At 45.9% G+C, this 22,470-nt stretch overlaps 4 non-coding genes and 1 pseudogene across 4 annotated transcripts; 2 read left to right on the top strand and 3 right to left on the bottom strand.

Moving 5' to 3' along the window:
• Window positions 1-272: 272 nt before the first annotated feature.
• LOC121879496 lies at window positions 273-474 on the bottom strand. Its single transcript, XR_006091356.1, has one exon. It is a non-coding gene; the product is annotated as a U2 spliceosomal RNA (small nuclear RNA).
• A 1,454-nt stretch (window positions 475-1,928) lies between these two features.
• LOC121879493 lies at window positions 1,929-2,091 on the top strand. Its single transcript, XR_006091354.1, has one exon. It is a non-coding gene; the product is annotated as a U1 spliceosomal RNA (small nuclear RNA).
• Window positions 2,092-2,769: 678 nt separating this feature from the next.
• Window positions 2,770-2,942, bottom strand: LOC121879494 (annotated as a pseudogene).
• Window positions 2,943-7,303: 4,361 nt separating this feature from the next.
• On the bottom strand, window positions 7,304-7,505 carry LOC121879495. Its single transcript, XR_006091355.1, has one exon. It is a non-coding gene; the product is annotated as a U2 spliceosomal RNA (small nuclear RNA).
• Window positions 7,506-8,958: 1,453 nt separating this feature from the next.
• LOC121879492 lies at window positions 8,959-9,121 on the top strand. Its single transcript, XR_006091353.1, has one exon. It is a non-coding gene; the product is annotated as a U1 spliceosomal RNA (small nuclear RNA).
• The last annotated feature ends 13,349 nt before the right edge of the window (window positions 9,122-22,470 follow it).

Raw genomic sequence — 22,470 nt, 5'->3', positions numbered from 1 at the left:
GGTATTCCTGGAGGATCGGCCGAGAGTTGTGTACCGACCTCCCTTTCGCCATCACAAACCCACTCGATCGCAAGGTGATGGTTTACCGGGGAGGGACTTTGGGACGAATACACTTCTATGAGTGCAGGTCCCTCAGCCAGTACGAAGTAAGGAAGTACAGAGAGGAGGGAATAGCCATGTGCGAGAAGCACCCACGTGGGGTCCCGTGGGACCAGGTTTTGGGGCTTTGCAGGGCACCCCCGGTATGTTTCCTCTCACTGCATGGTATTAGTAATAACCACAGCAATGGAGAAATACCGGGTTCCCTGTTCGCCGCCTAAAACAACAAAGGAGTAAACTCTGTTACTTTCACCCCCAGAAAGTCCAAATCTGTGTTCTTCCTTCCATGCAAAAAGAACCTGATTATGTACTCTCCATTAAGCTGATAAGAAAAGATACTACACTTTGATCTTAGCCAAAAGGCCGAGAAGCAGGTCCCGCAACTAGTACTAAGTATGGAAGTAGCAAAAGAGAGAAATAAGAATATATATACTACACTTTGATCTTAGCCAAAAGGCCGAGAAGCAGGTCCCGCAACTAGTACTAAGTATGGAAGTAGCAAAAGAGAGAAATAAGAATATATATACTACACTTTGATCTTAGCCAAAAGGCCGAGAAAGCGATTCCAAAGCTGTTGCAATTAAATTAATGCACATTAGGTAATATTCTTACTTCGCTTCACCTGTAAATTGGTGCAACAAGGATCTATCTCGAGTTTTGTTTGCAGATAAACATTCGAATTCCTTATACATCAACATTTAAAATCTATAATAACAAAAGTCGTAATTATGTAACCAATTAATTTACTATTGTTTACACTTCATGGCTATGTTACCATTTACAATTTTCAGTTTTCCTTAATCACTATCATTAATGCCTTCTTCCTTTGTTTAGGAGCTCTTATTGACCAGTGTTAGTGAAGGAAGAAACTGGCATGTTTGAGGGGCAGACTGAAGAACACATTTACTGTACTTTCCCCACGTAGAGTTACGCCCGTTGCCACTGTTTTTTTTACTATGGTACCACCAACAAACCCGCTGTTTTCATTTTATTTTATTTTATTTTTACATAGTAACTGGAAAACTAATTTCCGAAAAATATAAATTGCACTAGAAATGAAAGTGCCTAAATGCGTGAGACGATTACTTTATGAACCTTGTATGCCAACCTTCATGAAAGAATGAAGCTCCGCCCAGAAAAGTAGTTCCTGAAGTATTTGTAAAATGATTACATAAGTATATATTTCTGCATATAATTGAAGAAAATTTGGAATTGTATCAATTTCTAGTTTGGTTATTATTCAATTTCCCAATAAAATGATACTGGGCTATATTGATCTTGTTACTATGCCAAAGAAAGTAGTTCCACAATGTTCAGTTTTATATTAGGAGGGATAGCCCTCACTAGATAGCAAGTTCCTCATAATTGATATTATAAGTAATACCCCCAAACGACTTAATCGTGAGAGGGAGAAACTTAAGGTCAATTTGAGATAGAAGAAAACTTGGCTTACCTCTATAATTTAACAAACTTATCCTGGCAAATCAATCTAAAGATGGTGGTTGAGATACTATTAATTACTTTATTTTGGATCTAATTTGAAATCATCTTGATTTAGACACAAGAAAAACGCGAAAATAAATATCAATAGTTAACATTTTCTAGCCCAGTATGTTTGTAAATGAATAAAGTTTATAAAGCCAAACTTGTTTATTTCTATCACATGCTCTTATTTTTAATTTGGAAATTTTTATTTTAGCATACTACGAATTATAGAAAGAGTAATGATTTTTTTTTTTGTAAAATGAGGTAAATAACATAAAAAAGAAGGTTCAGCGCATTGATGGTCAGTCAAGTAAGGTTAGGGTTCAGGATGATGATGTTCGTGCATACTTACCTGGCACAGGAGATACCGTGATCACGAAGGCGGTTTTCCCAGGGCGAGGCTCACCATTGCACTCCGGTGATGCTGACCCTTGCGATTAACCCAAATGTGGTTAACTCGGGTGTGCAATTTTTGTTAGCGGGGGACTGCGTTCGCGCTATCCCCCTTATACATATCATAAGGGACTCTAAACGAAATATAAAGTAAGGTGCAGCGGCGTATTTGCACCGCTTAACAAGGTCTCTGTTAATAAATAGTACTTGATTTATGCTTAAGCGTCAGCGAAGAATTTTTTTCTACGCTACTTTTACATGATTTGTATTTTGACAATTTTGTGTGAATGAAAAGATTTTCAAACTCTCCAATTGATGCCTAGTAACTCATAATACTGAAAGAAGTTTTTAATAGTCTGTTAGGAAAACGTGTTAATCTAAATTTTTTTCAGTATAATATCGAGACATTTTTTTGAGATTAAAAACTTTGATTGAGACAGAAAAAAGGAGTGTTATGTCCTCATGACACAATAGAGAACTTCAAAATATTAACTGTACTCATGTTGTGAAATGAGCCTGAACTTATCCTAATGTTATATCCAACGTTATCCTTGCCAGGTCCTAACACACCTCTTATCCATGTTTGTCACATCATACTCATGCATGTGTAACTCCGCATATTGTAACCTACCAAGGACCGAATAAACGGACAATTACATCCTGCTTTTTTGCAACCCAGAAAGAAGTCGCACCTGTGTCTGACCGTGACATATATACAGCGATTATAAGACATTATATGCCCATGGCCATCTTTAAATAAAATGTAATATATTTGCTTTAATTTCCCCCCATGGGGAGTGGACCGATCCCGGAGATACTGCAATACCGGGCCGATCCGCGGCAAAGGTGGAGCAAGCCCCTAGCACTTCGCCATGATCCAAAAATCAGTTTAATATCGAAGATCCCACATGGGGATCGTATCAGATATTAAGCTGATAAGAACAGATTTTATTTAAAAGAATGATACATTGTTTTTTATTTACAATAGTTTGGGTATTCCAGTAATTTGTGACAATTGGCTGACTATCTATTACATTTTATACATAATGTTCCTATTCCACTAACTAGAACCTATTCTTTCTTCTATCTTGACTTTGGGTTTATTTCACCCTACATACTGTCTAGCCCCTGAGGTATGTTCTATATAAATCATTCTCGACCAGCGAATGGCATCACTTACACACAGTTTCCTGAAGAGGCGCAGGTATCCCTTTGATGCCAGTCTCTTCATCAGCTTCTCGTTCTCCGGGTCGTATGCTCCCAGGGGTCCCACTATGAATGCAGCCACCTTCACCTGCTGGTATTGTCTTCTCATCTCTGCTGCCAGTTCTGCATACTTTTCTTCTTTCCTCAGTCTTGCTTCTTTAAATGCCTCTTGTCCATTCTCGAATGGGCAGGTGACGTCGATCAGGATCACTTCTCGGTTCTTTTCAATCACCAGGTCTGGACGTCCATTGTCTGCTGCTCCTGGTACTCGTTCATTTGCCGACATGACCTTCCAATGTCGACCTTCTGCGGCTTTTCGTACTCTATCCACCAGGGCATTATGTCGCTTTTGCATGGCTCGAGAGTGTATCATGCAGTGGTTTACTACATGTGGGAGCGTTTCTTCTCTATTGCATCGACGACATCTCCGATCCCTATTCTGGCCTCGCTTCGCTCCATTGACGGGGAGTAGGTTCAGTCTTGCTCGGTGTATGAAACGCCAGTCTGCGAAGGTTGTATACGCTCCATTTCGAACAAAAGCTGATGATGCTCTCTCTTGTGCTACGAGCTTCATCACTTTCCCTTGGTCAGGCTTATTCTGCAGAACTTCATCTCTCATCTGTCGTCGCTGGCTCCGGATGGTTTTGGCTACCTTCCTTCTATCTTTTTCTTCAATGATGGAGTCCGTGCATTTTATCTTGATGTTGTCTCCTCCCTCTGCTATCCAGGAAACCCCCATTCGGCCTGAGGCACACCTGGCTCTAGACCAGATGGTTTGGTGGTCTCCTCCTCGCGTTTGCATCTCTCCCTGTGTTAAGTACATGCATGCGTCGGTCATGCTTGGCTCCTGTCGTGCTCTCATAGTTGCCACTCGCCGGCATTCTTCTCTGGCTATTTCCCTGACGTCAGGATCCGGTGACGTGAGTAATTTATATGCGGTATCCACCAGGAAAATGTCAGAGTCTTCTGCCGCGAGTGGGACACCACACGCTCCAGCTTTACTGCTTCCGTACAAGTACTCATTCGACGCTCTTGACGGTAGATGTAGCGTGTGTTTAAGCATTGTCTTCATTTCGTTGTCCAGGCGTGCCCAGTCTGTTTTCCTCAGTTGCCACGTCCTCATTGCATGCACTCCTGCCGGGAACATGAATGTCTTGACTGCATCTATTCTCTGCCACGGTGCTAGCTTGCTTGTCAGTATTTTGGTCCCGAGTTGCATTAGTTCTTCTACTGTTTGGATGTTTGGCAGAAGATGGAACCCAACTGGTCGTCCCAAGAAGAGCGTTGCTTCGCCATCGCTCTTCCATTGGATGGGCGTTTCTCCCACGTAGAACTGTGTCTGGCGCATTCCTCGAGGTCTTCGTCCAGACAGGTGCAATGATGAGCTTTTGCTAGGATTTAGGTCCAGTCCCATCATACTGCATTGTTCTGTTGCTATGTAGAGGAGTTGCTGTAGATTATCTTGCTGTTTTGTAATGATGGTTATATCGTCTGCATATGCTAAGCATGGGTGCTTGTGCTGTTGGTCCAGTATCATTCCTTCGGCCGCGATTTTCCGCAACAGTGGTTCGACCGCTATATTGAACAGGAGACCACTTATTGGGCACCCCTGTTGCACACCGCATTGCACTGGTATCTCTTCTGTTTCTCCTTCCTTTGTTAGGATTCTTGTCGTCTTGCCACTGATGATGTCTCCTGCTACTGTTTCAAAATCCCGTCCCACCCCTATACGGTTGAGCGCTCTTTTAATGAGGTCCAGTGACACTGAGCCAAATGCATTGGTCAAGTCGAGTGCTGCTATGCAGGTATCGCCATTGTTCCGTCGTGCATCGTCCATGTGATGTTGAAGTATGTAGTTGTGTTCTATCACCCCATCACTTGGCATGAATCCTTTCTGTGCGGCGCACAGTACCTCGTTGTCAACGAGCCACCTTCTGAGTCGTGCTGTGAGGCATCCCGTGTACACCTTGTATATTGTGCGGCTCAGTGTTATAGGCCTCCAATTTGAAACGACTTCTGGGTTACCACCTTTTTTGGGGACAAGTATTGTTCTGTATCGTTTCCAGGAGACTGGTATTCTCTTGGCTCTGAGACACACGTTGAATATGGCTGCCATAACTCGGCAGCTTGGGTCAGCCTTTCTCCAGTTCTCATATGATATTCTGTCTTCACCTGGTGACGAATTCTCTGCTGCTGCTAGTTTTGTAAATACTTCCTTCTCTGTGAAGGGCTGCATTTCCATCTCTGGTCTGTCGTGTGGCGGTTCGGGAATGTGCTCCACGGTATTTAGGTCACAATCCTTTTCAACCATCATGTGTTGGAAGTGTTCCTCTATTCTCTCCTTGCTTATTTCACATCTTGCGCCGTTCCCTTCGACAATTAGCCGTATTGCTCGGCGACGGTTGTATTTGTACAGCCTCTGGATCTGTTTGCAATCATTGACATCGGTGATTTTCCTGGTCGTGTTCTGTCCTTGAGAGATGTTTATCCTGTTTGCCGCTTGGATTGCTACCTCGAGCTCAATCAGTACTTCTTCAAATCTTGCCCAGTCCGGGTTCCGCTGGATCTCATACAGTGTGCCCAGAAACGGGTCCAGTATCCATGTCCCCTCAGCTTCATCTCGCTCTTCATTTGGTTCAGGAGTTATGCCAATATGCTCCTGTATGTTGCCTTCACCACTTAGTGTTTGGGTTGCTTCACTTTGCGATAGTGGTGTAAGGGATTCACTGAGATTACTTTGGCTTCCTTCATTTGTTTCTTGACTTTGCATTATCTGTTCCCCTGTTTGGGTACTGTCTCCCCCATGTTGTTCATCAGGGCTTAGAGGTGACAGTGGCATTCTTGGAATGTGCAAGAGGGGTGTCAGGTCCCCTGCGTGCTGTGATTCCTCTCCTGGTGAGGGTTCATTTTGGAGCAGCTGGCTCGGCGTTATAGACCTCAGTCGCGTTTCTTGATCGTCTGGGCTCAGCGGTGACACTGGTGTACTTCTCCCTGAGACGGGGCGTGGTGTCTCTGGTCCTTCCACTTCTCCATCCCTGGGTGGGGGGGTCCATCTGTGCCTTTCTCGTTGCCCTTGTGTTTCACTTTGCTGCTGTTGCTCGTCATTCTGTGGCTGCTCCCTCTGCTCGTTATCCCTATTTTCCCCAACTTCCTGTGTGGGCTGGGCGCTTGCTGGATTGCCTTCAGGCTGTTGGTTCCCCTGTCGTTGCTCTGCCTGACGTTGGTTGTCTCTCCTCCTCCGCTGCCGTACATGTGTTGCTGCCTTGTGGTTGTTCACTCCTCTCTTTGTTGGGGCAGAGTAGTGGCAGTATTGCACGTCGCACTGGAAACGAAAATGGGGATCCCTTTGCTCCTCCCTCATCTGCCTGTTGAGGATGCACGTGTGATTGCTTGGCCGGATAGTCAGTACCAGATAGCACCCTGCACACATGTTCATATATTCGTTGATTTTCTTGTTGTGGGCTTCCTTTAGATGTCGGACTAGTGATTGCTTGCAGCCAGACCACCCCGATGATGCACATTCCCATGGGCATCCCTGCGTCCTCTCTGTGCATTTGAAGGATGGTGGTGCAGGGAACCATATGGTCAGCATTCGGTTTCTTCTTTCCGGCTGCCGATCCCCGCTCGGGCGGGGGAGAGCATCCATTCCCCCGCCGTCCGTTGAGTCAGAGTCTCCGCCGCTCCCACCGATTTGTACTGGCTCGCCTGTCGCAGGTGTTCCGGCTCTCCCTCCCACATCTTCTCCTTCGTTTCTTCCTCTTGGCCCTTCGTCGTCCATCTTGCCTTACCCACACGAACACCCACACACACATGACAACCCCCTTACCAGGGTATACCTGCACTATCACGGTATTCCTGGAGGATCGGCCGAGAGTTGTGTACCGACCTCCCTTTCGCCATCACAAACCCACTCGATCGCAAGGTGATGGTTTACCGGGGAGGGACTTTGGGACGAATACACTTCTATGAGTGCAGGTCCCTCAGCCAGTACGAAGTAAGGAAGTACAGAGAGGAGGGAATAGCCACGTGTGAGAAGCACCCACGTGGGGTCCCGTGGGACCAGGTTTTGGGGCTTTGCAGGGCACCCCCGGTATGTTTCCTCTCACTGCATGGTATTAGTAATAACCACAGCAATGGAGAAATACCGGGTTCCCTGCTCGCCGCCTAAAACAACAAAGGAGTAAACTCTGTTACTTTCACCCCCAGAAAGTCCAAATCTGTGTTCTTCCTTCCATGCAAAAAGAACCTGATTATGTACTCTCCATTAAGCTGATAAGAACAGATACTACACTTTGATCTTAGCCAAAAGGCCGAGAAGCAGGTCCCGCAACTAGTACTAAGTATGGAAGTAGCAAAAGAGAGAAATAAGAATATATACTACACTTTGATCTTAGCCAAAAGGCCGAGAAGCAGGTCCCGCAACTAGTACTAAGTATGGAAGTAGCAAAAGAGAGAAATAAGAATATATACTACACTTTGATCTTAGCCAAAAGGCCGAGAAAGCGATTCCAAAGCTGTTGCAATTAAATTAATGCACATTAGGTAATATTCTTACTTTGCTTCACCTGTAAATTGGTGCAACAAGGATCTATTTCGAGTTTTGTTTGCAGATAAACATTCGAATTCCTTATACATCAACATTTAAAATCTGTAATAACAAAAGTCGTAATTATGTAACCAATTAATTTACTATTCTTTACACTTCATGGCTATGATACCATTTACAATTTTCAGTTTTCCTTAATCACTATCATTAATGCCTTCTTCCTTTGTTTAGGAGCTCTTATTGACCAGTGTTAGTGAAGGAAGAAACTGGCATGTTTGAGGGTCAGACTGAAGAACACATTTACTGTACTTTCCCCACGTAGAGATACGCCCGTTGCCACTGTTTTTTTTACTATGGTACCACCGACAAACCCGCTGTTTTTATTTTATTTTATTTTATTTTTACATAGTAACTGGAAAACTAATATCCGAAAAATATAAATTGCACTAAAAATGAAAGTGCCTAAATGCGTGAAACGATTACTTTATGAACCTTGTATGCCAACCTTCATGAAAGAATGAAGCTCCGCCCAGAAAAGTAGTTCCTGAAGTATTTGTAAAATGATTACATAAGTATAGACATTTCTTGCATATAATTGAAGAAAATTTGGAATTGTATCAATTTCTAGTTTGGTTATTATTCAATTTCCCAATAAAATGATACTGGGCTATATTGATCTTGTTACTATGCCAAAGAAAGTAGTTCCACAATGTTCAGTTTTATATTAGGAGGGATAGCCCTCACTAGATAGCAAGTTCCTCATAATTGATATTATAAGTAGTACCCCAAACGACTTAATCGTGAGAGGGAGAAACTTAAGGTCAATTTGAGATAGAAGAAAACTTGGCTTACCTCTATACTTTAACAAACTTATCCTGGCAAATCAATCTAAAGATGGTGGTTGAGATACTATTAATTACTTTATTTTGGATCTAATTTGAAATCATCTTGATTTAGACACAAGAAAAACGCGAAAATAAATATCAATAGTTAACATTTTCTAGCCCAGTATGTTTGTAAATGAATAAAGTTTATAAAGCCAAACTTGTTTATTTCTATCACATGCTCTTATTTTTAATTTGGAAATTTTTATTTTAGCATACTACGAATTATAGAAAGAGTAATCATTTTATTTGTTTGTAAAATGAGGTAAATAACATAAAAAAGAAGGTTCAGCGCATTGATGGTCAGTCAAGTAAGGTTAGGGTTCAGGATGATCATGTTCGTGCATACTTACCTGGCACAGGAGATACCGTGATCACGAAGGCGGTTTTCCCAGGGCGAGGCTCACCATTGCACTCCGGTGATGCTGACCCTTGCGATTAACCCAAATGTGGTTAACTCGGGTGTGCAATTTTTGTTAGCGGGGGACTGCGTTCGCGCTATCCCCCTTATACATATCATAAGGGATTCTAAACGAAATATAAAGTAAGGTGCAGCGGCGTATTTGCACCGCTTAACAAGGTCTCTGTTAATAAATAGTACTTGATTTATGCTTAAGCGTCAGCGAAGAATTTTTTCTACGCTACTTTTACATGATTTGTATTTTGACAATTTTGTGTGAATGAAAAGATTTTCAAACTCTCCAATTGATGCCTAGTAACTCGTAATACTGAAAGAAGTTTTTAATAGTCTGTTAGGAAAACGTGTTAATCTAAATTTTTTCCAGTATAATATCGAGACATTTTTTTGAGATTAAAAACTTTGATTGAGACAGAAAAAAAGGAGTGTTATGTCCTCATGACACAATAGAGAACTTCAAAATATTAACTGTACTCATGTTGTGAAATGAGCCTGAACTTATCCTAATGTTATATCCAACGTTATCCTTGCCAGGTCCTAACACATTCGTATTTCTGACGAATTCAGAGAGTCTACCAATCCCAGCCTGTGTAGACAACTACAGTAAGACCCAGTTATCAGCACAGTGGCATATATTTTTTTGTTACTTTTGGACTTTGTCATTTTTTGGGGATAAAACATCTGGTCCTACCACCCGATCCCTCTGAGCAAAGTTTTCAAGTTTGCGCATGCGCAGTGTGATAGTGTGACGTCATTACCACTCCACCTGACTGCAGTGTTGCCAACGTGTCCTATGCCCGCCGTTAAACGCTCCCGTTCGTTGGAAACGGCGGCAGTAGGTGACAGTGATGCTGACGACTTTCTTCTTGAAGACACGTCAAAGAAGAAGCAGAAACCTCAGAAGTCAGGGTCTCCAGCAGGGGCCACGGCTCCCCTTTGCACCCCTTCTGGGGCTGTAGAGGGTGGACTCCTGTCATCAGGGTCCCCAAGTGAGCCTACATGTGGCTCAATGACCGACCCTCCGCCGACGATGGACATAGGGGATTCCCTTTGTCTCCCTGCCCCGTCGCGCCTTCGTCGTCTCGCCTTCCCTCGGGACTTGCCTCTGAGCACACGGACGACCTGGTTCTTCCGTCACTGCTCTCCACTTCAGGACTCAACACTTCGCCTCCGCTGAGGTCCCACAGCCGTGATAGTCACCACACAAATGGACGAGACGGTACGCCTGCTCACTCAGGTGGGCTTTCCTGCTCCCCAGGGGGAGGTGATGCTGAAGTTCACCATCATCACCCCAGAAACTCGTCGTACCAAGGTAATGGTTCGCCACGTACCCTGGGAGATCCCTATCGACGATCTTTGCCCTCTTCTCCCACAACTACTGGACATGGAGCGCCGCATCAACCCGGTCTCCAAACATCCATCCAACGAACTCATCGGCTGGTGGGTGGGCCCCCTCCCCCCGAAGGTGAATGTAGGACCAATTCACAACTGTCCTCTCGACCGATTTATCGGAACCCCGAAAATCTGTGGTCGTTGCCAATCGTGGAAACACCGCACCTGGGAGTGCACGAGGATGGTCGCTTGCGGTTTCTGTGCAGGTCCTCACGACACAGTGGAATGCAAATCGAAAATTCAGAACAAAATCCCAGTTATTCCACGGTGCGTCAATTGCCATGGCAGTCACCACGCCTGGAATGCCAATTGCCCACAGCGTCCTGGCACTCGCCCGGGGAAAACTTACCTTGTACCACCGCCCTCGTCTCTGACGAAGCCCCTGTCAACCAAACCTCAATCCTATCCACCACCGCCTCTTCCATCCACCAAGGATTTCCCCTTGATCTCCTCTCCTCTACCACCCCCTCCATCACCCCTACCACCCATCCTTTCTCCCCTCCCTCCCTCTCCCTACCGTTCTTGGAACAAGGTCGTTGCCGGCCCTGCCACACAGTCACCACCATCTCCTGCCCACCCGGACCCCCGCTGTCTCTCACCAGCACCACCACCTCTTACTCAACTGAACCCTCACCGCCCCTCTCCGTCGCTACCACCACCACATGCCCAGTCGGGCCCTCGGCAATCCTCGCCGCCACCTCCAGCTCATGCACAGGTACACCAAGTTGGTTCTATGGAAACAATCACTCTCCGTCTGGATCGCCACTCCAAGCAAATCAACCTTCTCTCAGCCCAACTCGACTTGTTTGTGAAAACAATTGCGACATTGCAGAAGCAACAACAACTCATTCTGGACACCCTGACCCAACAGGGGCGCGCTTTGCAAGCCCTGATGACCGCCTCCTTCCATCTCCCGAGATGGAGGATCCATCCCTCGCTCTCCCACTCCTCCCTCTCCATTTCTCTCAACAGAATTTGGTACCTCCTCTGGAGCCCTATCTAGCCCCTCCGACTCATCTCACACCGGAGGCCGTTCCCTCCTCTTCTTACAATGGAACATCCAGGGACTTAGACCTCGCCGGACAGACCTCGCCCAGTTTGTGCTCTCCCATCAAGTAGATGTTGCTCTACTTCAGGAAACCATCACAGACGATGTTACTCCACTCCGCCTCTCTGGCTATTCTGTTTACACCCTGCCTCGGTACCGTGGGCAGGCTCGTGGCCTCCTCACCCTTGTGCGTAACACCATTCCATCTGTTCGTCTCCCTTCACCTGACTCACATGGACCCCCGTCTGAATTACTTTCTGTCTCCCTTACTCTTGGTGACCGGACCCTTCGTGTAGTCAATGTTCATTTCAAGAGTGATTCTCTGGACCCCCAGGTTCTTCACGACCTCCATGATGGGGTTCCCACTATTGTTCTTGGCGACTTTAATGCCCGCCATCCCACTCTTACTCCGGATCATCCCACTCCATGTACCCTTAATGGATCACATCTCTCACAGTTTCTTAATGGGGATGATGATGTTCGCTTTCTTTGTCCTGACGATCCTACTCGCCTCCCCCATAGTTTCCTTGATGTTGGCTTACTATTGAACGGTCATACTTCCTTTCATCCTACCGTCTGCACCGAGCCTGCTCTGTATAGTGACCATCTTGCCGTTACTACCCATCTCAGGCTCTCCTTCTCTGCCCCTACATCAGCTCCTTATCGATCCCCTCGCCTTCGTCTCACACAAGATGCTGTTCCTTCCCTTTACCCAATACCTTTCTACCTGGGCGGATTCCTATGTTGTCCCTCAGTCCCTTGACTCTTACAGCGCTGATTTTGTTGATGCCGTGTATGACTCTGTCAATCGCGCTACCCCTCCACGCCCTCCCCGTCACCCCAGAAGTGCCACCAACTACTGGTATCGTATCCCTGCCATGAGACATCTCCGGCAGGTAACCCGTGATCTCCACTCTGCCATACGGAGGTCTCGGTCTCCAGAGGACTGGGAAGACTTCAAAAATTGGTGCTCCTTTGCAACTCAGGAGCGCCGTCGGATACGTGAGGCGGACTGGCTATCCTTCACGGGGTCTCTATCGTTCCAGTCGTCACCCTCTTATGTATGGAATCGGATTAATGCTATACGGGGTACTCGACGGAGGCCTCCTCCCCACCCTGACCCCGCCTCCCTTGCCTGCTCTTTAATGGAGGACTGGGCACGAGCTTCCTCCCCTGAGGCACTTCCAGATCCAATGCAGGAGGCAGTGCAGGCCCGCATCGATGCGTCTGAGCCTGTTGTTCGTGCTGCTCTTACCTCCCCTGCCCCCACTGATCATCCCATCACACAGTTCGAGCTTGACAGTGCTCGTCGCTCTAGAAAAGACACCTCTCCTGGGGATGATCAGATAACCTACTCCGTCCTCAACGCCTGTACTAATATTCCTAACGGCCCCTTGCTTGCTCTCTACAATATGTCTTATGAACATGGGGTTCTCCCGTCCAACTGGAAAAATGCCACTATTATCCCCATCCCTAAGCCGGGAGATCCTGGGAAATATCGACCCATTAGTCTTACCTCCTGTGTTTGCAAGATGATGGAGAGGGTACTCCATCGTCGCCTTCTTCACACCATAGGCGGCTTCCACAACTCCCTCAATGGTTTCATTCAACATCGCAGCACAGCACACTCCATTGCTTCCTTTTATTGCAATCAGACTGCCCGCGTCTCCGTCTTCCTTGATATCAAGGGAGCCTTTGATACGGCTCAGCCTGCCCTCATTTTAGCTGAACTTGCACGGTTAGGGGTTAAAGGGAGACTTCTACAATGGATCGCCTCTTACCTCACTGGACGTCAGGCCCGGGTTCGCGTTGAAGGCTCTATGTCTCCTGTTCAAGAAATGAACCTCGGCACCCCTCAAGGTGGAGTCCTGAGTCCCACCTTGTTTAACACTCTCATGCACTCCATTGCATCACTCCCGTGGCCGACAGAAGTTGTCCACTCAGGATATGCCGACGATGTCCTCCTCCAAGCCCCTGACTACCTCAGCATGCAGGAAGCCCTTGATCTGGTCTCCAGAGAGTGTGATTCACTTGGTTTCCTTCTTTCAACTGCGAAAACAAAAGCCATGTGGCACGGTCGTGTTGTACCTCCACCCCTTTTCTTATCAGGAACGCCCTTGGACTGGGTTAATGAGACAAAATACCTGGGTGTGTATGTAACTCGCACACGTTGTCAGATCCCTGAAGTCCGCTATCTTCGAGACATATGTTTTCGGCGTCTCGCTCCCCTCTCTACCATGTGCAGGGGTTCCCTTGGTGCCAGCATCCCTGTACTTCTCACCATGTACAAGTCTTTTGTTCGTTCCTGTGTCGACTACGCCGCCCCTGCCCTCGTCAACATTAGTCGGACTGCTGTCAACCGTCTCGAAGTTATCCAGAGGAAAGCTGCTCGTATCATCCTTGGGGCTCCTCAGTGGACACGCTCTACTTCTCTATATAACGAACTTGGTCTTTCCCCCTTACAGGATCGTGTCCAGGAGTTTTACCTAAAAACTGCCGTTTCCATTCTACGGGATCCTCGGGGCAACTATGTCCAAACCAACTTGACTACTGCTGTTCCGAGACCGACCTCCATCTAGAAGACAGTGGCGAGGGTCACTCATCCGAGCCCTTCAGGAACACGACCTCCTGCCTGATATTGTTGTCACCCCTGCTGTTGGTTCGTCTCCTTCTCCCTGGCTGGATTTTCAACCTGAAGTGATTGCCCTCGGTGGACCGCTCCCGAAATCCCAGGTGAACCCTGTTATTCTCTGCAAATACCACCTCTCCAGGATCGCTCACTGGTCCCCAGGTAGGGTCGTCCTCTACACTGATGGTTCTGTTGACCCCGCTACAGGTAGGGCCGGGGCTGGTGTCTACATCTCCCGTCCTCATGCCCCTGAGCCTATCAAACTGTCTCTCAGAGTTTCTGACGGGGCATCCTCCACTCAGGCTGAACTAATAGCCCTCCTTGCTGCCCTTCTCGCTGAGGAAGAAGCAGATGGTTTCTGCCCCTTGCTTGTCTGCTGCGATTCCAGGTCTGCTCTCGACGGGATCGCATTTGGATCTGGGGAAAATAAGGACCTCATCCTCCGAATACGAGGGTTAACATCCACACTTCAGGATGCAGGCCGTCCTGTGACATTCCTATGGATACCTAGTCATGTCGGTATCTTGGGGAATGAGGCAGCAGATGACCTTGCCAAGACTGGCTGCAACAAGGCCACACCTGACTACGTTGTTCCTCGAACACTCTTACAGATTAGGACCCAAATCCGCCGCAAACAGAGAGAAGCTCGGGAAGCAGCCATCCCCCTGGACTCCCCGCCCACATGGTACGATGTCCTCCGTAAACTTCCTGACTTCTCGTACGTCTACGGGAAAGGGTCGCGGAAGGGGGACGTGATTGCTGCCCGTATCATCATTGGGTATGACTTTGCTTGGGAGATTGGTATCCCCACATCCCCTGAGCAACGCTCTTGTGCGTTATGCAGAAGACCCGACAGCCGCACCCTTATTCACTACCTCCTAAGATGTCCCCACACACAACGCTTCCGTGACGCCTGCTGGACCACCACTCCACGACCCCCTGACGGAGACACGATGATCCTCCCAATACTGGCCAGATATTTTGTAAATAATATTAATTATGTGTTAAAGGAACATCCTTCCTTCCTTAGGCTTTAGTAAGCCCCTTTATAATATTTATACTGTATATACTTTTCACACTTGCCAGATGATTCTGGTGTCATTGTACAGGGGTACCTAGTGACAGCACTAGGATCCCGCTTCCTCTATCAAGGAATAAACAATTGAAATTGAAATTGAAAATTGAATGGCAGGAGGCAGATTTGAGCTATGTCAAATTGTGAACGGAGATGAGAGTGAGATATAGGTTGTTAGGTTTCAGTCTTGAGTTAAGTCGATTTTGTTGAGGTGGCTGATTATAGAAGTTGGGTATGTTTGATTTGGTTTTGAGAGTTGTAGTGTTCTGGGGGGCTTTGTCTGACGAGGGGGATGTTGCTTGGAGATTAGTTAGGGGAGTTGTGTTTGGGGATTGATGGGGTGGCGGTTGTATGTTAATTTAAGGTGAATTAAAATTGCTTAAGGGGGGTTGTTGCGTGAGTGTGTATGTGTTTGCATGCAAATGTAGTAAGGGGAGAGAGGGAGGGTTAGGATAATGTTATAAGGTCAGGTAAGGTTCGGTTGTCGGGAGGAGGGGGGGAGGAGAGGAGAGGCGAAAGGAGGAGAGGGGGGCTTAGGAGGTTCTTGGGTTTTTATAGTATGGTAGGATTACTTAGGAATGATATGTTTTGTGTTACTAATGAATAGTTGTAATGAGTCATATGTTTTTTTTTTTTTTTTTTTTTAAAGGAGGGTCAAAGGGACTTGTTAGAAAGGTCGGGTATATTAAGTTTTGTTTTGGGAGGATTGTGGGTATTGATTTTAAGAGGGGTTGTGAGTAAGGTTGGGTAGGTTAAGTTTTTCTTTTGGGAGGATTGAAGGTGTTGATTAGTGATTGGATAGTGAGTTAGCTTTTTTTTTTTTTTTTTTTTTTTTTTTTTTTATAGGAGGAAGGTTGGGTGGGTTAAGTTTTTCTTTTGGGAGGATTGTAGGTTTTGTTAGTGGTTGGCAGAGTTGGGTTAATTATTGCATTCTCTCTTTCTTGAAGGTATTGTGAGTTCTGGCCCCATTCTTGAGGGAGAGGGTTTGTGTACAGGTACATTGCACCCCTCCCCGACCTTGTTGGCTAAGAGAGGCGTTCAATGTCGTCTGCAATTGGTACCGTTTTTACATTCTTGAGGGAGAGGGCTTGCGTACAGGCACTGTGGAACTCTCACCGACCTTAATGGCTAAGGGAAACGTACATATCATCTGAGTTAGTATGGGATGGGTAAGTTAGGTATTTGTTTTGGGAGGAGTGATAGGGTGTGGTTAGTTAATGGTAGAATGGTAATTTTTTATTTTGTGTGGGATTGCTAGTAACGGCGGTTGGGTATGTTAGGTTTTTATTTTGGGAGGAGTGATAGGGTGTGGTTATTTAATGGTAGAATAGTTATTTTTTATTTTGTGTGGGATTGCTAGTAATGGCTGGGTACGTTGTTGTTTATTTTGGGGGATTATTAGGGTCTTTTTTTTTTTTTTTTTTGGGTGAGTGTTAGTGCAGGTTGAGTGGGTTATTTTTTTTTTTGTCGGAGTGGTCTTGAGTTTGAGATGGTGGTGTGGGGTTTGGAGTGAGGGGGGGGAGGAGGGAATTGGTCAAGTCAGGTAAGGTTAGGTTAGGTTGGGTGGGAATCATTGGGTGTGGGGTTGAGAAGAGGTTAGGTTCAGCTTAAGTTAGGTTAGGTTGATTGGGTAGGTTAGGTGGGAGTCGTTGGGTGTGGGCTGAGGAGAGGTTAGGTTATTAGGTTAGGTTGAATTGGATTAGTTGGGTGGGAATAGTTGGGTGAGGGTTAAGGAGAGGTTAGGTTTATTTTGGAGGGAAATTGTTTGGTGTGGTTATAGGGAAGTTATTAATATAAGGGAGGTGGGAGGGGAGTGTTTGGTCTGTTTAGTATGGAGGGATTTCTGTCTCTGAATCTGCGTGGGAGTATGATGTTGTCGAAATAATCCTGCCATTGAGGGTAAGTAGTGAGGAGAGATTCTATTTGTTTGTCACCTAGTTGTCTCCAGTAGATGTTAAGTGGGGGGAGGGAGCTGAGTTCATGTAGATGACTATTTCGGGTGAAGGATGACCAGTGTGTGTTATGGATGAATCTTAGTGCTTTGTTTTGTATGACTTGAAGTTTCTTGACGTTTGATGGTGGTGCTAGCTGGAGTGTGTTAGGTGCGTAAGTCAATAGTGGGCGTATGAGGGCTTTGAATAGGTGTGTTTTGGTTTTGATTGATGCGGTTCTGAATCTGTATATATTCCCGAGTGTTTTGTTTGCGATCAAAGCCTTCATATTGGTGTGTAGTGTCATGGTGAGGGTGTCGTTGAATGTGACTCCTAGGATTGTGTTTGTTCGTTTGACAGTTATAGGTGAAGGGTAGGCAATGTAGGGGTTTAGGTAAATGTGACGTGGTTGTCGTCTTTTGGTGCCGAAGTAGGTGATTTGTGCTTTGTTCGGGTTGGTTTGTATTCGCCATCGGAGTTCCCATTGTGTAACTTGTTCGAGTTCTCTGTGTGCTTTGTTCGTGAGGTGATCAAGAGTTCTGTGTCTGACTAGTTGGGTTACATCGTCGGCGTACTGTATTGTCAGAGAGTCGATGTGTAAGGGGTCGGGTAAGTCGTTTGTGTAAAGAATGTATAGTGTTGGGGACAGGACTGATCCTTGTGGGACTCCTGCATGCAGTGTGAAGTAGTCAGAGTAGGCAGGTGTGAATTTTATCCTCATTTTTCTGTCTGTTAGGAAGTTACATAGTAGTTGTTGTGATTTCTGAGGGAGGTTAAAATTGGTGCATATCTTGTACTTTAATCCATCGTGCCAAACTGTGTCGAAGGCTTTTTGTACGTCTTTTGTAATGAGTGCTATCTTGTATGCACCTTTGTTCATGTGGAGGTAGTTTGTCATTATATTGAGTGCGTCTTGGGTTGAATGGTGTGCTCTGAAGCCGAACTGCTTGTAGGACAGTAGTTGTTCATCTTCAAGGTGGTATCTGAGGCGGGTGTTGTATAGTCTTTCAAAAGTTTTGCCTAAGACTTCTAGTATGCTGATCGGTCTGTAGTTTTGTGGATCTGTTGGGTTTTTGTTTGGTTTAGGTATCATGATGGCTGTGGCTGTCTTAAAGAGTTTTGGGAAGTATCCTGTAGCCAGTTGGGTGTTGTAAAGGTAAGTAATGGCTGTGACAGTTTCTGGGGGCAGGTGCTTCAGGATTGCTTGACCAATATTGCTGTCACCTGGAGTTTTCTTTTTTATTTTGTCTAGTGCTTGTTTGACTTGTGTAGGGGTGAAAGGAGCAGTGAGGGTGTGGTCCTGTGTGAGAGTGGAGGTATCTATTGTGTTGTCAGGAGTTGTTCTGTCGTGAAGTGTTTGCATGTGTGTGGTGATGTTGTTTATGTGGTTTAAGATGTACCTTTGTTGTGTGGGAGGGTGTGGGTGGAAAATGTGTTCCCAGTGTTGTTTTAGTGTTTGTGCTACGTCGGCTGGCTCATTGATTTTCCTACCATTTACTAACAGGTGATCAAAGGGGGATTTTGCTGTTCCTCTCAGCTTGGCGATCCTTTGCCAAAATTCTCGAGGGTTATGTGTTCTGTGTTCCTGGGCAGCCTCTACGAGTTTTGCCCAGTGAACCGCATGGTCTTGAAGGAGGCTGTGGATGATGTGTGTCCTTAGTGTGGTGATGTCTGTGTAAACTGGTGCTAGGTTAAGTTTGTTTAGTTCGAATCGTGTCCTGTAGCAGTGAAGTAGGCGTTGAGTTCTTATGGAGGGTGTGAAGGAGTATTTTCTCTTGAACCGGTGTTTAGGAATGTGGGTATCTGCTATGGTGGTGATAGTGTTGAAAAGGTGTGTCCAGGTTTCCTCAATCATCCTAGTGGGTTGGAGTTCGAGGTTGAGCGTGTATTGTTGTTCAGAGAGTGTGGTTTTGAAGGCATCCCAATCTGCGTGTTGATACTGGTATTGAGGTGTGGTTGTTGGGAGGAGGATGGGATTGTTGGAGAGGTGAAGAGTGATGGGAATGTGGTCTGATCCTGATAGGGAGCCGGGAGTGATGTAGTGTTGGAATTGGAGGGCAGGGGTGTTGGTGATGACGATGTCTGGAGTGCCTTTGCCGTGAGCAGCGTAGAATGTGGGGAAGAAAGGGCCAATGTGGTGAAGGTTTTTGTGAGTGACCAAAGCGTGTAGTTGTTGGCCATGGGGGTCGATGCGGTTGTGTTGGAGTGCGGTGTGCGTGCAGCTAGAACTAGAGAACTAGAAAATGCTAGTGACAGGGGGGAAGGAGGTTCAGAGGAAGAATAAAGATAGGATGGAAGTGAATTTTAGAAGGAGAGAACAGGTGCAGTGGCTAAACACCGCTTGCGTGAGGGGGTAGGCAAAATGCCCGTGAGGGTGCAACAACAACAATCAGGACGAGGCAGAGGGAGGGCGGGAGCAGGTCCGGGCAAGCAAAGGGCCAACGCGGGTGTTCTGATTGTCGTCCTAGCAGGCAGTGTTGGTAAAACGTAGGAAGAACCGCCCCGCCACGGCGGCGGCGCAAGCCGAGAAACGCAGGTGGACGGACGCACAGGCAGCACACGATCAAATCAAACAGAGAAGGTGAAAATATAGAAATTTTGCTAGTCGTAGGGTTGTTTGGAGAGAGATGAAGATAAAGTCTTTGAGCTATGTCAAAGAGGAACGGAGCGAGTTGGAGGAAGGGTTTTTTAATCTTTGAGCTTGAAATGTCAAAGTATTCATAGTAAGGAAGGATGAGCGTATCGTAGGAGAGTTTTTAGTAATAGCGACAGACTGATTTGAGCTTTTTTGTCAAATTATGAACGGAGACGAGAATGAGATATAGGTTGAGTGGTTTCAGTCTAGAATTAGGTCAATTTTATTAAGAATTGGATGTCACAGACGTTGGGTATGTTTGATTAGGTTCTGAGAGTTGTGGGTCTTTTAGCTATGTCAGAGAGAAATAGAGAGAGTTGGAGGAAGAGTTTAGAATCTTTGAGTTTGAAATGTCAAAGTATTCGTAGTGAGGAAGGATGAGTGTATCGTAGGAGAGTTGTTTAGTAATGGCAGGAGGCAGATTTGAGCTATGTCAAATTGTGAACGGAGATGAGAGTGAGATATAGGTTGTTAGGTTTCAGTCTTGAGTTAGGTCGATTTTGGTAAGGTGGCTTTGTCTGGCGGGGGGGGGATGTTGTGTTTGGAGATTGGTTGAGGGAGGGGGGGAGTTTGTGTTTGGGGATTGATGGGGGTGGCGGTTGTATGTTAATTTAAGGTGAATTAAAATTGCTTAAGGGGGGTTGTTGTGTGAGTGTGTATGTGTTTGCATGTAAATGTAAGGGGAGAGAGGGAGGGTTAGGATAATGTTATAAGGTCAGGTATGGTTCGGTTGTCGGGAGGAGGGGGGAGGAGAGGAGAGGAGAAGGGAGGCGAAAGGGGGAAAGGGGGGCTTTGGAGGTTCTTGGGTTAATTTATGGTATGGTAGGATTTCTTAGGAATGATATGTTTTGTGTTGCTAATGAATAGTTGTATTGCGTCATATGTTTTTATTTATTTATTTATTTATTTTATTTATTTATTTATTTATTTTTATTAGGAGGGTCAAAGGGGCTTGTTAGAAAGGTCGGGTATATTAAGTTTTTATTTTGGGAGGATTGTAGGTATTGATTTCTAAGAGGGGTTGTGAGTAAGGTTGGGTAGGTTAAGTTTTTCTTTTGGGAAGTTAGAAGGTGTTGATTGAAGTTGATTGGATGGTGAGTTAGCTTTGTTTTTTTTTATTTCTTTTTTATTTATAGGAGGGATTATGAGTAAGGTTGGGTGGGTTAAGTTTTTCTTTTGGGAGGATTGTAGGTTTTGTTAGTGGTTGGCAGAGTTGGGTTAATTATTGCATTCTCTCTTTCTTGCAGGTATTGTGAGTTCTGGCCCCATTCTTGAGGGAGAGGGTTTGTGTACAGGTACATTGCACCCCTCCCCGACCTTGTTGGCTAAGAGAGGCGTTCAATGTCGTCTGCAATTTGGTACCGTTTCTAGGTACACCTCTCCGACCTTATTGGCTAAGGGAGGTGCCCATAAAACAGTGTTGATAACATTCTTGAGGGAGAGGGCTTGCGTACAGGCACTGTGGAACTCTCCCCGACCTTATTGGCTAAGGGAAACGTACATGTCATCCGAGTTAGTATGGGATGGGTAAGTTAGGTATTTGTTTTGGGAGGAGTGATAGGGTGTGGTTAGTTAATGGTAGAATGGTTATTTTTTTATTTTGTGTGGGATTGCTAGTAACGGCTGGGTATGTTAGGTTTTTATTTTAGGAGGAGTGATAGGGTGTGGTTAGTTAACGGTAGAAGGGTGTGGTTAGGTAATGGTAGAATGGTTATTTTTTTATTTTGTGTGGAATTGCTAGTAATGGCTGGGTACGTTAGGTTTTTATTTTGGGGGGATTGTTAGGGGGAGTGTTAGTGCAGGTTGAGTGGTTTAGTTATTTATTTATTTATTTTTTATTTTTTTGTCAGAGTGGTCTTGAGTTTGAGTTGGTGGCGTGGGGTTTGGAGTGAGGGGGGGGAGGAGGGAATTGGTCAAGTCAGGTAAGGTTAGGTTGGGTGGGAATTATTGGGTGTGGGGTTGAGAAGAGGTTAGGTTAAGCTTAGTTAGGTTAGGTGGGAATCGTTGGGTGTGGGCTGAGGAGAGGTTAGGTTGATTTGGTTAGGTTGGGTGGGAATCGTTGGGTGAGGGTTAAGGAGAGGCTAGGTTTTAATTTGGGGGGAAATTGTTGGGTGTGGTTATAGGGAAGATATTAATACAAGGGAGGTGGGAGGGGAGTGTTTGGTCTGTTTAGTACTTAAAGATAGAAATTCTGAGGTGCAGGGATGAGGTCTAAATTGTCGAGTGACTGTGAGCGTGGTGGTGGTATGAGTGTTGTGTATGCAAGTGAGGGAAGGGCAGTTACGTGACTGTGTGTGGGGGAGTCGGGAGGTTGAGGGGAGTGTGCTAGGTTCGTGTCGGAATTGATTTCTGTTTCCTTTGGGGTAGTGCCGTATAGGTATACTTTGATTATTGATTTGGTTGGATGAGTGTATTGAATAATTTTTTTGCTGTCAGGTGTATAGGGAGACAGGGGGGAGGTGTTCTTCCTCTTTGGTCTAGGGGTCTTGACCACTAGTTCTGTGGGGGGAAGGGCTGCCATTTTATTCTTGGGAGTCTGGGGTGTTAGGGGAGGATCGGGTTTGGTTTGGGTGTTCGTGGTCCGGGAGTTCAACGTAGTCAAGTGGGAGAAGTCGGGTGTAGGCAAGGTCGAGGTGGAGGGGCCGATATGTTTTGGACTGATTACTTTGGGGGGTGAGGTAATGGTAGAATGGTGAGATAAGTCAGGTGTAGGCATGGCAGAAGTGGAG

This window comes from Homarus americanus, unplaced genomic scaffold (assembly GCF_018991925.1).
Source record: "Homarus americanus isolate GMGI-L3 unplaced genomic scaffold, GMGI_Hamer_2.0 scaffold32844, whole genome shotgun sequence".
Lineage (NCBI taxonomy): Eukaryota > Metazoa > Arthropoda > Malacostraca > Decapoda > Nephropidae > Homarus > Homarus americanus.
This window is presented reverse-complemented; position numbering and strand designations above follow the sequence as displayed.